At 46.4% G+C, this 14654-nt stretch overlaps 1 pseudogene; it reads left to right on the top strand.

Annotated features, from left to right (window-relative positions):
* Positions 1 to 915: 915 nt before the first annotated feature.
* LOC131766965 (nucleolar protein 56 pseudogene) lies at positions 916 to 1869 on the top strand (annotated as a pseudogene).
* Positions 1870 to 14654: the final 12785 nt, after the last annotated feature.

Here is a 14654-nt window from a genome sequence, read left to right as displayed (position 1 = left end):
TGGGGACAGATGAGTCAAGGAGAAAGGCCAGTGGCGGCAGGTGTAGCAGAGAAGCCAGGGAAAGTGTCCCTGGAAACGGCTGGTTTAGCAGCCAGGAGGTCACTGGCAGCTCAGCAAGAGGTGCTTAAGGAGAGTGTTGCAGGTGGAAGTTATTGTGCAGCTGGACTTCACAGAGCCTGCAATAAATACCCTGCAATAGATACACAATTCTTCTGACCCGTGGGAATTGGGAATATGTCTCCATACTCATAGAAGAACAAGGACTCCTAAGTCAAGGTGTAAGAAGAATCAAGGGTGGGAACCAAGATGTCTGGATCTAACAGCAAAGATCCTGCTGCCCGTGACCAACCAGGCTCGAGGCATGCTCTAAGTCTGCACTCCACTATGCTGACCACCACCACATGCCACTACTGAACACTTGATTTTTTTTTTTTTTTTTTTTTTTTTTTTTTTTTTTTTGGCCTTGTGGCATTCGGGATCTTAGTTCCCTGACCAGGGATCGAACACATGTCCTCTGCAGTGGAAGTGCAGAGTCCTAACCACTGGACCACCAGGGAATTCCCCACTACTAAACACTAGAAATGTGGCTAGTACAGATTGAGATTTGTCAACTGCAAACTGCATAACAAATTTCAGACTTAACACCAAAAAAAAAAATTAAAATAATGTTATATTGATTGCATGTTGAAGGGATATAATATTTTAGATATATTGGGTTAAATAAAATATATTATTAAAGTTAGTTTCACCTAGTTCTTTTTTAAATGTGGCTACTAGAAGACTTTATGTATGTGACCCATATTAAATTTCTACTGCACAGGGCCTTCCGTGGTGGTCCAGTGGTAAAGAATCCGCCTTCTAACGCAGTGGACGCAGGTTCGATCCCTGGTCGGGGAACGAAGATCCCGCATGCTGCAAGGCAACTAAGCCCATGCGCCACAACTACTGAGCCTGAGCGCCTCAACTAGAGAGAAGCCCATGTGCTGCAACAAAAATGATCCCACTTGCCACAACTAAGACCTGACGCAGTGATGGCCAGTCCTGGTGTCTGAGTGATTCAATGGGCCCAGCACAGGGACCAACTTTCCAGAGCCCTGAAGACAAGGGGTAACACTCCAAAATATGGACTCATTTTCCACTCTACCTTCATTGCCCAAGCAGCTGCCAAGAACAAAGGCTGCATCTCCTGATACCTGACAAACAAATGCAGTATTGCCTCACGAACTGATTGCTTCTCTGAGGTACCTACCAGTGTATTTGGGGAGAAGCTTTGAGAAAAAGTTGAGGAGCAGCTGTCCTATGAGACTGGAGAGATTCCATGAAAGAATCTGGGTGTTATGAAGGAGGCAATGGTTCAGGCAGAGGAAGCGGCTCTTGCGATTACTAGGAAGCTGGAGAAACAGGAGAAGAAACGCTTGAAGAAGGAAAAGAAAAGGCTGGCTGCGATTGCCCTGGCATCTTCAGAAAACAGCAATAGGACCCCGGAGGAATGTGAGGAGACAAGTGCAAGACCCAAAAAGAAGCAAAAGCAAAAGCCCCAGGAGGCTCCTCGGGAGAATGGAATGGAACACCCATCTGTCTCTTCCAAGCCCCCCAAAAAAGAAATCTTTTTCCAAGGAGGAGCTGGTTAGTAGTGATCTTGAAGAGACAGCTGGCAGTGGAAGTCTTACCAAGAGGAAGAAATCTTTCCTCAAAGAGGAACCAGATAGTGACACTGAAGAGTCAGGAAACAAGAAGGTCCCCAAGAAAAAGAGGAAATTCTCTTCCAAGGAGGAGCCTTGCAGCAGTGGACCTGAAGAGGCTGCTGCCAGCAAGAGCAACAGCTCCAAGAAAAAGAAAAAGCTCTGAAAGCTATCCCAGGAAAATTAGAATGGACATTTCCCTAGTAGGGCATAACTTACAGAGATATTTCCCAACCCACCCCCTATAGCCCAATAAAAATTTTTTAAAATTTAAAAAATTTTAAAAGACCCAACACAGCCAAAATAAATCAATAAAATAAATAAATAAATAAAAAGACATTCTTCTATTAGGAAAAAAAAAAGAATTTCTACTGCACAGCACTAACACTGAATAGGACACCCACAACCTGGACATCCCTAGACTCCCAACAACCCTCCTAGCAGAAAGAGAAATGCCTGAAATTCCCAAGACTGCATTCTATAGGCACCCATATGTCTCAAGCTCCCAATGCCAGAACCTATGGCAAGAGATTCCAGTGCTCAATACCCGACCTCTGGGTTTCTCTGTCCCTGTCCCTCCTTCTCCAGGTCTGTTGATAATCAGGTAAGATAATCAGTAAGAGCAGAAATGTCCTGTTCTAACTCTCATAAAAGTGGATTTTTTTTCCCCAGCTTAGAGTTCCGAATCTCTCTCCCAACCCTAAATTTAGAAGCCATGTCTTCTCCCTGTTTTCCCCATTTCTCAACTCATTCTTTGCCTTTCTGAAACCTTGGAAATCTCTCAAACTGGTAGAAACATGCTGTTGTGACAATCACCGGCTTTAGAGATCTCTAGACTTAATTTGTCATAGTTCCTAACCATGTGACCTGGAGCAAAACACCTCACCTCCTGAGCCCTCATCTGCGAAATGTGGATAACGCCTACCTGGAACAGTTAATGTGATGATTATATGAGATCAGATGTGTAAAATGCCTTGTACAGAGCTCCACCTGCAGTAGTTACTTTGGAATTTGGGGTTTTCCACTTTGTGTCTGTCTTACCCCTGCATATCTGGAGAACTAGGAAAAGAAACAGCCAACTCAGGTTCTTATATATGGGCTGATAGAACCTCAAAACCAAAAAGGTGCTTAGAGATATATCTCCAACTTCTCATTCAGTGCATCAATTCCCTGGACTCCACCCCTCATTGATATTCATCCAACCTCTGCTTATACATCTCTAGGGGCCGTTCATTGTTTCGCTTAGTAAACAAGAACAAGGCACTATGGGAGCCACAAAGAAGGGCAGACACAGATCTTGCTATTAAAGAGCCTATTTATATATTAGCCAAAAGGATATACAGAGAAATTACTATAACATAAGGTAAATGTGGTATGCACCAATCAAGGTGCCATGACAAGACAGCCAACAACCTTGCAAGTTAATTTATGTGCAACAAAGTGTAGCTCTAGGGACTTCCTTGGCAGTCCAGTGGTTAAGACTTCGCCTTCTAGTGAAGGGGGTGCAGGTTTGATCCCTGTTTGGGGAGCTAAGATCCCACATGCCTTGTGGCCAAAAAACCAAAACATAAAACAGAAGCAATATTGTAACAAATTCAATAAAGACTTTTTTTAAAAAAATGGTCCACATCAAAAAAATCTTAAAACAAAAAAAATGTAGCTCAATCCTTCCCAAATCCCAGACCTCAGTTTTCCCATTCATTTCATGGAAAATGGGACAAGATCCTTCCACACTAGATCATGCATGGATCATTCTTAAGGAGGACATTTTTGTAATAACCTCTAAAATTCCATTTTTGTAATAACCTCTAAATTTCCATGTGAACATGGAAAAGGCTAAAATGGATGAATGGGAGCACAGGTGTGAGGAGAACTGCAAGATCCTCTGGCCTCTTCTGTATCAGAATTTCTGGGAGTCCTTAGAAGTCTACTCCACCCTCTACATATTACCAGCAATTCCTGTCCCCCTGGAAAGCCCTGCACATCCCTACTCTCAGGACTTATCCAAATATTTTCCTGTCTGCTTTTCTTTTCCTTTTCACCCCATCCTTCTTACATTTTTTCCCTCTTTTATCAGCATCTCTATAATTTTCTTTGGGTCCATCTCTGCTTTAATCCCTCTCATCATGTTGATTTGGGGTATCTGTTATTCTCGAGGTCCTTCTGCCTCTGTCTCGGTCTCCCTCTCTTTTACTCTTTCATCATTCTCAATTTCTTGGTTGGTTTCCATTTTCTGTCTCTGGCCTCGCTTTCTCCCCAGCTGCTGCAAAGCTATAAACCCAGCCGGCCCTGCAGCAGGCAGCCGCCAATCACTGGGCTCCAGAAGTTGCGGGAAGCGGGCTGCAGAGAGAAGGGGGCATGGAAAAGCTGGGGCGCTGCTGCTACACCAGGGGAGGGGAGGGGCAGAAAAGAGCAGAGATGTCACTCCCAGAAGGCAGCCACAGCTTTCCTGCAGGGAGCAGACACCTGGCCCCTCTTTCTGTTGTGAGCCAGGGTACATGGGCCCCTCTGCTGTACACCCCAAATCGTGGTTTCTCATCCAAAACCACAGGCCACAGATCACCCACTCCACCAGAGATTTGCCTCCTCCTTCATTCTTAGGTTCTCCCAAGATGAGGGAGCTAAAGGACCCTGGGAGTCTGAGGATGTTTGCGACATATCCTTACACGATCGTTGGGACAATAAAAGAATGGTCACGACAGGGTGTTGGGAAGGCACTGAGAGGAGGGAGAATCTTAATTGGCCAAGGGTGAACCAGAAGGTTGGGCACTCCAAGCTCCTTACCAGCTCCCTGGTATCACTAAAGCAGGATGACAGCCTGAATCCCTGGTCCCTGGTCTAGGCTGGGATTGGGCAGTTTAGGTGCTGCATAAGGGGCAACTATCCAGCTCACTGATAAGAAGCTACAGGGCCTGGGGAAGGGGAGGGGGGCTAGAAAGGGAAAGCAGGAAAGGGGAGGGATCAGAGAGAGATTTTAGGAGAAGAGCAGAGGAGGAGGAATATTCTGTCCTGTTAGGGCAGGAGGAGACTGGCCCAGCAAGTGGTAATTCCTGGTGTGCCGGCGACCCCTGCTGGCTGCATGCTCCACCGACTGGGAGAAGGGAAGGAACAGCCAGCCTATGTGAGTCCCAGCATGGGTTAAATGTGACAGTGAGTTTTGTGAGCATGTCATTGTACAGCAGTGATGGTGCCTGTAGCACCACCCATAATTATATATGGGCACCCCTGGGTGATGACAGTAATGTGACCGGGCACAAAGGCCATAATATTCAGGCTCTGAACCCCTGGTTCCCCTGCAGGGAGCCCAGACCGGGAAGGATGAGGTCTTTGAGCCCAACATACTCCTCACCAACATCATGTCAGTGTATAAATCCACTCAGTGAGGCTCTGCTTGCATCAAAGTAAAGTTAACCTGTCTGAGTTTAGGGGGGAAAGTGTGGGCTTTGGAAGCAGACTTACCTGGGTTAAAAATCCTGATCCCCTGTACTAGCAGTCTGACCTCAGACAAGTTACTTAACTTCTTTGAGCCCAATTCCCTCACCTTTAAGGTCATAAGAATACCTATCTTACAGGGTTATTGTGAGTGTTTAGCACAGTGCCTGGCAATGGGAAGCATTTAATAGATGTTAATTTTCTGCCTCTCTCTTCCTTTACCTCCCACCCCCCAAGGTCGGGCAGGGATTTCAAAAGGCAAATAAGCTGAGGATGATGTTGACAATGATAATGGTGGTGGTTTATATTTACATCACTCATGCAAATCATTTTAAACATATTTTAATACGTGTCTTTTTTCCTTTTTATTAGCCAAGCACATCATGATCATGTTTTATTGGGATAGAAATATCCTGATGTTATGGCAGGTATCTAGAAGGACAGCCTTATGAAGTGATAACAAGGCATGACAAATCTTTCTTTATTGTGATACATTTTCATTACTCAGGTTAATCAGGAATTGCCCATTAGAACAAGGGCTTAAGATAAGTACATGACAGTCATCTGTGGAGATCAGAATCTCCTGATTTTCCAGTGGGTATCTAATTGTTATTGCTGTGGTGGGGGTATGATTAACGCTTAGATTGAACTGGTCTTAAAATATTAGAATAACTCAAAATAACAGGCAGTTAGAAATAGTATATTCTGAAATTTAAAAGAAGACGGATTTCAATTCTACCACAGAACAGTCTAACCATTACAGCGGTCCAGTGACAGGGGCAAACTGCTTATGAAGTAAAGAGCTCCTTTTCAGCAGAAGTATTGAAGCAGAAGCTGGCTGATGCCCTGGCAGGCTTACTGTGAAAGAAATCTGGGCTGCAGAAGGAGATTGGATAAGAGGCCCTTTGAGGTGCCTCCACAAATACACTGCAGTGCATAATGAATACTTAGCTCGGTAGAAGTGTTGTTCCGAACGACATTACTGCCATACCCATGGCCATTGTTTGTCACCATGGGGTGGGATGGGGGGATAGTAATACTAACAACTATATGCTTTTCCGGTTTGAGACTTTGTTCTTCCCGAGGAAAGGGAAGATTCCAGGATTGTTCCCTCTTTAACCATCCCCACATTCCTCTAATTCTTTTTTTCTTTCTTTCTTGGCTTACTAGGATCCATCTTCAAGTATCTTAAAGAGAATCTCGCTTTTTTAAAAAAGGCTTTTTTCATCTTTTAGTTTTCTGCCTCTAATAGGCGGGCAAGCAGTAGATGGGGGTGGAGGAGGAAACAGACATTTGTTGAGTTCCTATTTAATGCAGATGCTATAAGTTTTGCATTTAAGAGAAGTGTGTATCTGCTTTCGTGCAGGTAAATGTGTGTGTATATTGTTTTGTAAATGTGATGGGTCTGCACAAATTTTTTTACTGTTCAGGCCTCTCCGTGAGATTTTAGTATCTAGCTGCATGTGGGGGAGTCTGTGCAGCTCCTCCGAGGATTTCAGTTCCTCCTGTGTGTACACAGACTAGCCAGGAGTTATTCTTCTGGCTTCAGGATCTTTGTGCAGGATCCCAGCTTTGTCCCTATCCTGGGTACAAGGGTGTTGTCACATCAGGAGTCATCTGCCTCCTTGCCTTCCACGTGCATGATTGCGTTTTCCATCTTTGTCACAGTGCATGCAGGTCCCTGAGCCCATCCCTGTGCCACATGAAGCCATGTGTGTCCCACAGACCCTCCTCCCACCTCTGTGAAGAGTCCTTGGCACCCCTCCCCTTCTAGCCACCCCCACTCCCCACTTTCCATGCCAGGAGAGATCTAATTATACAGAAATTAGTACAGAGAAGGATCGTTTGCTTTTATGGCATCAGCACCAAGCCAGCTGTAAATCTGGGGCCACTGCTGCAGCCGCCTCTGGGCACTGTGCAGGCTGCAGTGGGGGCTCTCACCTCCGCACCCCCCTTTGCTTCACCTCTGCCCAGCTGCCTGGGGCTCTACCTCTGCCCAGGACCACAGAGCCCTATTAGATACCCATCTCAAAAGGGTGGGGAGGCCTGTGAAAGGGGAGGGTGTGGTCAGTCAGAAGATGACACATACTAGGTGCTCAATAAATGTTCCCTGAATGAGAGAAGGGTTAATCCCAGCAATGCTCACTACTATCCAACTACCCAGCTGTGGTGGCCGAGGGAAGAATATTCCTACTAAGATTTCTCCCAAAATATTTAACACTTACTAGAATGTCTTCTCCACCTTCTTATGAACTCAGATGACGTATACAGGGCAATCAGTCATATCGGCCTCCACTTTAGAGACCTTGAACACCTTCTCAGGCAGTATCAGTTAATGAAGACAGCCCAGGGTTCAGATCTTGATTCTCCTGTTCACTAGCTAAGTGATCTTGAGTACCCCACACACAGTCACCTGATCCTTGGTTTCCTCATCTATGAAATGGCAGTCATAAAACCTACCTTTCAGTTTATTGTGAGACATCCATGAGAAAGCACTGGACCAACAGGAAGGTGGTCCACTAATCGTTATTATCACTGTTAATGTCTTGTGAGCTAACACTTCCATTTTCCCACCACCCTTTAACTAGCCTTTATCCCAACCAACTCTCGCTCAAGCACCACCACACAATTTGGGTCAACAGGATATGCAGGCAGGTTGTGTCCAACCTAGAATGAATGTTTCTTTATGTTAAGAGTCTTATCCAGAGCCAAGGGTCAGGACAGGTGATTCTAACAATCCTTGGGCACCTAGAGACACTGTTTCACCCATAACCAACTTTCTCTGAACTCCTACCTTGGCAATGATTATTTTGAGCTCCATTATTTTCATGGAGGTTATGAAATTGTTCCTTGGAGTACTGGAGAGTCTTATAAATGATTGGGTAGAAAGAATCAAGGACTTAAGGAATTAGGAGAGCAGGAGCAGGGGAATTGGGGTGGTCACAGGAGGCTTAAACTCTAAAGAGGGAGTAGCAGAGACAGAGCCCAAAGGTCCAGGCTCCCAACTTCTTCCCAACACAGCCTCCAAACCCAGGGACTTGGCGTCTCCTCCCTCTGTCCTCTCCTACTCTGATGTCTCCAGCCCACGGCACTCAGCCAGGAATTCCTGACTTTATCCCTATGTGGATAACCCTGGAAAGCTCGAAATGGTGTGTAGGCCAGGAAGGGAAGAGCCAAAGAAAGGAAGGGGTATTCCCCCTTTCCCAAACCAGGTCTGCCCAGATCTCCAAGCACCATTTGGACGGGACCCCCAGCAGGGGCAGTCAAGGGGCAGAAAGCGCCTGCGGCAGGAGAAAGCTGAGGCACATCATCGTCTGCGTTCGGCCTCTCACCCCATGATCTGTGTCCCAGGGAGGGTGAGGATTTGGCGTGAAGGGCAGAGCGGCGGGGGATCTCTGGCCCCCACCTTCCCCCACCCCCAACCCCAACTCAGGCTGCAGTCTCTCCTCGTTGTAGCAGAGCGAGAGCAAAGGGACGGGCAGTAAAGATGAGTGATGGCGCGGAGACAAGCAGAAATACACCATCATGAAAATGCTAATGACTCCTTGCTCTCTTTCTTTATGGTTGGAGTAATACAGACTTCAATCATAAAAACAATCTCCCAACATTTTAATGGTCTCCATCATGCCCGCACTTGTCGGTATATTTGAAGAATAAATCACCCTCCCCGCTCGGAATGAATTCGCTGTCAAACTCGGCTCCCTCGGAGAAAATGGATGGGGAGCGAGGATGGAGGGGGTTTTGGGGGGGGGGGGCAATATTCCACCCCTCTAACTCCCTCCTAAACTGGGCTTTAGATTGCTGTGAGATGCCTGGATCCTGAATGGGAGGAAGGGGGCAATTGGGAATTTGGAGGAGCTGAGCCCAAAGGGAGGATTTGAGGCAACAGGAGGCAGGGACTGAGGGACTCCACACGGAAAGAAGCTTCCCCTTGGATGGACGTGGAAGAGAGAAAGGGGCAAGAACTGTCGTGGCATTGGACGGAAGGGGCCAAATCTTGACATTGAACCGAGAGAAGGCAAAGCAGACACAAAAAGCATACAAATTTGCCTTATTTTTTGCGTTATTTCGTCGAATTTCTTTCAGACTAGGCCTCAGGCAGAGGCGCCGACGGAAAAGTCTGAGATAACTCTTTGGGGGAAGAAGCCCAGGAGTTCCGGCTCTGAGCTTGCAAGTTTCGGTGCATTAAGCCACAGGTCCACGTCGCACAGAAGCGGCTGAGTCCCTTGTAATTCTCATTTCCATACAGGTGGCCGTCAGCCAATGAAAACTTGGGATGCGCATACTGTGAGCAGCCATTCCCAGTTAAGAATGAGCCGCGCTGCCAAGCCTAATTGCATCTTGATTGGTTGTGATGTTGCTAGGCAGAAATGAGGTCTTGGAGATCGGTGCGGGCAAGACCGGAGAGACAGGTGGATATGAAAATATCTGGAAACCTACACTCTTGGATTGTCATTTTTCTTCCTGAGCTCCTTCATTCTTAAAGGATTAATGGGGTCAGGGAAATGACTCTCCCTTTTCTCCTCCACAGTGGTACAGAGCCAAATAGTTTCCCCAAAACGCCTTCAGAGAAATCTGGCTGCTTCGAAGGTCTTCTAATCCAAAAAATCTTCAGGAGGTATTCCAGTCTCACGCTTGGTCTTCCCACTAAGGAAGTCCTTTCTGAGGCCTATCTTCAAGCCTCCCGGCTGTAGTTTAAGACCAGTTTTCTCTAACATGCTCAGGAAACAGAGAAATCTTGTCCCAAGATTTCTTCTTTCATACCGCAAGCCTCAAAGAGCAAGAGATTTCTCTACCTCCTGGCCACTCCACCACGACCCAAGGGTGCCCTGCAGACCCTGCGAAGGGTCAAGGCGGCCATATAGGGGCTATATCGTGGCATTCCCAAACCCGCAGCTTCCGCGCCTACATTTGCATCTCATTTGCATAAAACCCGTTCTCCCGCCCCCCCCAAGCCAAATTCACCAGCCTCTGCCCTTCTCCCCGCCACCCCACGTCTGTAGCTCCTCTCCCTGTGCCTGACTCGCACCCCCCACACACACCCTACCCTTCTCACCAGCCGGCTTGCCCCCCCCGCCGGCGCACCCCCGCCTGCAGCCTCCGCTGCTGGAGACAGGGCGCCGGAGCCTCCCTCGGTTCCTGAGTCACAAACACCCCGGAGGCAGGAGGGGAGCGGCGGAGTGAGAGGCGGGGGCTGCCGCCTGGAGCTGCGAACCCGCTGGTCTGAACTAGACCATCCGCGAGCAATATGCCACCATTTAAATCTGAACGCGCGCCAGCCGCCGATTGTGATGTTAATTCCGGGATGATTTAGGGGGGCGGGACGGAGTGGGGGCTGGCCTCTCTCTGTCAAATTGCTGTCCGGGGGCTTAATATTTGTAATTGAAGCTGATGAGGACTCCGTCTCTGTTTACACTGATAAAAAAAAAAAGTCTGGGAGGGAAAAAGAGCAACTAAATTATGGGGCCGGGAGAAAAACATGATTAATCAAAGCTTTGAACTGTCGCCGTGTTCGAGGCCCAGTAAATCTCGCCCGGCCGGGGCCTGTGGAGGCCGGAGGATAAACCTGAGCCGCCCGGTGTTTGCCGCCCCTTTCTGTTTGCCTCTTGGTTAGCACGTCAATTAATTCTATAATTGGATTTGAAGAGATGTCAGGAGATTATCGAGGGGGAGCTAGGAGGAGTGGATGTGGAAGAAAGGGCCCGGGGATGGCAAGGGAGGAGGCGAGAGCCGGCGGGGTCAGGTGGTGGAGGGACGCGGAGAGCCGGTCCTGCCCAGAGAGCAAGTCACCCAGCTAGCGAGGAGGAGACCCCGGGAAAGGCAGCTGGGCTGTGCGTTATCCTCAGCTACCGTTCCCAGCCCACCTGGCCACACACCGCTCCCTCCAAGAAGCTTTCTCAAATTTTCTCAATTCTGCCCTTGTGCCATCACTCCTTTCCCAGTTCTGTTCTCCATCTGAAGCTGTGGGTGTCCCTGCAGTGAATTCGTTTGTCATTGTTTGTTATGTTAGTTTATAAACAAAGTTTAACTGTTCCCTCCTCTGGTTCACCCCGTCTGACCCAAAGATCCCCCTCCCCAAAGACTCGGGGTTCCCAAAAAGACAGGTACCAAGACATCCTTTTCTTTTTTTTTTTATACATCTTTATTGGAGTATAATTGCTTTATAATGTTGTGTTAGTTTCTGCTGTACAACAAAGTGAATCAGCTATATGCATACATATATCACCATATCCCCTCCCTCTTGAGCCTCCTTCCTACCCTCCCTATCCCACCCATCTATGTTGTCACAAAGCACGGAGCTGATCTCCCTGTGCTATGCAGCATCTTCCCACTAGCTATCTATTTTGTCGTATATATATGTCAGTGCTACTCTCTCACTTCGTCCCAGCTTCCCCTTCCCCCCACCCCATGTCCTCAAGTCCGTTCTCAATGTCTGCATCTTTATTCCTGCCCTGCCACTAGGTTCATCAGTACCAATTTTCTAAATTCCATACATATGTGTTAGCATACGGTATATGTTTTTCTTTCTGACTCACTTCACTCTGTATGACATCCAACTGCCTCACTACAAATAACTCAATTTCTTTCCTTATTTATTTATTTATCTATTTATCTATCTATCTATTTATTTATTTATTTATTGTTGGCTGAGTTGGGTCTCCGTTGCTGCCTGCGGGCTTTCTCTAGTTGCAGCGAGTAGAGACTACTCTTCATTGCGGTGTGCGGGCTTCTCATTGCAGTGGCTTCTCTTGTGGAGCACGGGATCTGGGCGCACAGGCTTCAGAAGTTGTGGCACGTGGACTCAGTAGTTGTGGCTCACGGGCTCTAGAGCAAAGGCTCAGTAGTTGTGGCACACGGGCTTAGTTGCTCCGCGGCATGTGGGATCTTCCCGGACCAGGCCTCAAACCCGTGTCCCCTGCATTGGCAGGCGGATTCTTAACCACTGAGCCACCAGGGAAGTCTGGGAGTAATCTTGATTTGATTTTTTGTTTTAAACATTCACTCAGAATTATTTAATTACATGACTGTATAACTGAAAAAGAATTTTCAATTAAAAACAGTTTAAGAGCTAGAAAGTATCAATAATATACTGGCTAACAGGTTATGACTCTAGGGCAGTGACATGATTAAACAGAAATGGCTTGAATCTTATGGATGCATTAATCTAGATTCGATGTCGGCTCAGAAATCTATTTACAAATGCAATTTCAAAATTAAAAAAATAAATAATCTGTCTTGAGTTTTGTTTTCTTTCCGTGTCCATAAAATGAAGAGCTTTTCCTGATCACCAGTTTTTCATACAACAGACAAGTAAATCTCGTGGCACTAGCCAGACATGTTTACACCTTAGGAACTTCATGGCAAACTGGTCTCTTTCAATAGGCAGACAGCGACCCCTGTCATTTCAAATGAAGCTGTTCATCATCAATCGGTGATGGTCATAGCTTCATTAGTATTCATCGACCTGCAGGATGCTCCTGGTAAGATTGTCAGGTTTTTACCAAGTCATTTTCCAGCAAACCTTCTCCCATACGTTTTGGAACTTTCTTTTGCATCTAGCACCACACTGCAGCTCCCAAGTCCTGACGTAAAAGCTGATTTGATATTTGGGGGCATGGTAAGGTCAGAAGAGAAGTCTGCCTGCCACTCGTGTGTGTGTGTGTGTGTGTGTGTGTGTGTGTGTGTGTGTGTGTGTGTGAGAGAGAGAGAGAGAGAGACAGAGAGAGAGAGGTCTTTAGTAGATTTTTCTCCCTGGTCTCTGTAGAATTTTATGCAGGGCTGGAGAAGAAGGTTGAAAAACATGCATACAGTAGAACCATGCAAATGAGTCTGGAAAATGACAAGAGGAAATATGAGGCTGGGGAAGGTGTGAGGGTAGGGACATAAAGGTCATCCTGCCAGGTCGCCTGGTATTAAAGAAGTTCTAGGAAAGGACACTAGCAGGCACCCCAGCCAGAGGCTGCCCTGGGGAGAACAGAACACACAGCTACCCTTGATACACAGACAAGGGAGACTAAGGAGAGCGAGCTGCGTCAAATAACATGAGGGGTACAGCAAACCCTGTACAGGGGTACAGCAATTTTTATTTAAGCATACCAATTTAAAACACTGACTATTGCCAGCCAACCAGGCACACTTGTTCAGATAATTATCATCCCTTGTCTGCATACAAGGGAAGAAAAATTCCATCTATGAAGGGACAAAATGGAGGATTTGGGCAGCTTCAGTTTCTGTGTGGAGGCTCCTCAGAGAAGTCGAACTTTCAAATCCACTCATGTCTGCTCTTTCATGTTACCTGGTCTCAGTCTCTTGCCTGTGTTGATCAAGCTCTATACTCAGAAATGAATCTGCCTTTTGATCAGTGCCTGGCTTTGTTTATGTGCTCTGAATGGACCCATGATAACAAGCATCCTGTATACTGGGAAATATTTTTATTTAACTAGGAGTTGAGGGATAGAGTCACAGGAAGAAGTTGGGTTCAGGGGTCCTTCTGCAGATCTCTCCATACTCCCCATCAGCCAAGACATTCATGAAGCCATTAAGGTCTTCATATATAACTCCTCAAAAAGGATACTCCTCTTATGAATGACACAGTAGCACAAGCTGCCTCTGATACTACTGCATCAGAGGAGATACAAGGAGATGAAAGATGAGATCCAGGGGATTACCACCAGATTTAGGCAACTGAGGGTGGAGGAAAGACCAGAGGACTTGAATTCAAAAGAAGAGGCTTTAAGACTGGTGATCAGAAGGGGCCGAGGACCAGAGAGTTGAGAGGATTTCTGCAGGTCACACAGCAAGCAAATAGCAGGACTGGCTCAAGAACTCAGCCCTCCACTCTCCCAATTCATTATGTAGACAGCACAGTGTGGAATCAGACTTCCTGGATTCAAGTTCTGTCTTTCCTGCTTCCTAGCTGTGCCTGAGTTTCCTCTTCTGTAAAGTGGGACAATCATCATACCTACTTCATAGGGTTGTTGTTAGGATTTAGATAATTCATGTAAAGAAATCAGCAAAACATCCAGCACATAATAAGTATTCAATAATAGCTGTTTTTTACCATGATAAATGGACACAGTTCTCATAACTCACAATGTGAATGAGACAAATTGGCAAAAGGTATTCACCAATGCCTGTAAAATGTTTTGTGGTTTAATCACCAGGCCTTAAGGGAAGGAGTGAACACTGCCTTGAAAAGACTAGGCTCTCTGTTTTGATGACTCTAAAGAACATTTCTCCCCTCAAACAAGTCCCACACCTTTACATCTGCTAGAACTAGGTTCATATAGTAGGAGTACACCTGGAACAGCTGCATCAGGGGATTGTCATCCAGTTATTTCATTCATTCATTCATTCATTCATTGAATGCCTAGTTGAAAAGCAGCATGGTTCATCAATCCATCAAACCTCTATTGAGGTACCATTATATGCTCAACACTTCTGTAGGCAGTTATCAAACCATGAGTCCATTACTAGCTCCACTAGTGAAGAGAAGATATACATATATATATATATATATATATATATATGTGTGTGTGT

The sequence above is a fragment of the Kogia breviceps genome, chromosome 12 (genome assembly GCF_026419965.1).
Source record: "Kogia breviceps isolate mKogBre1 chromosome 12, mKogBre1 haplotype 1, whole genome shotgun sequence".
Classification (NCBI taxonomy): Eukaryota; Metazoa; Chordata; class Mammalia; order Artiodactyla; family Physeteridae; genus Kogia; species Kogia breviceps.
Note: the sequence above shows the minus strand (reverse complement) of the source record. Positions and strands in the feature narration are given on the sequence as shown.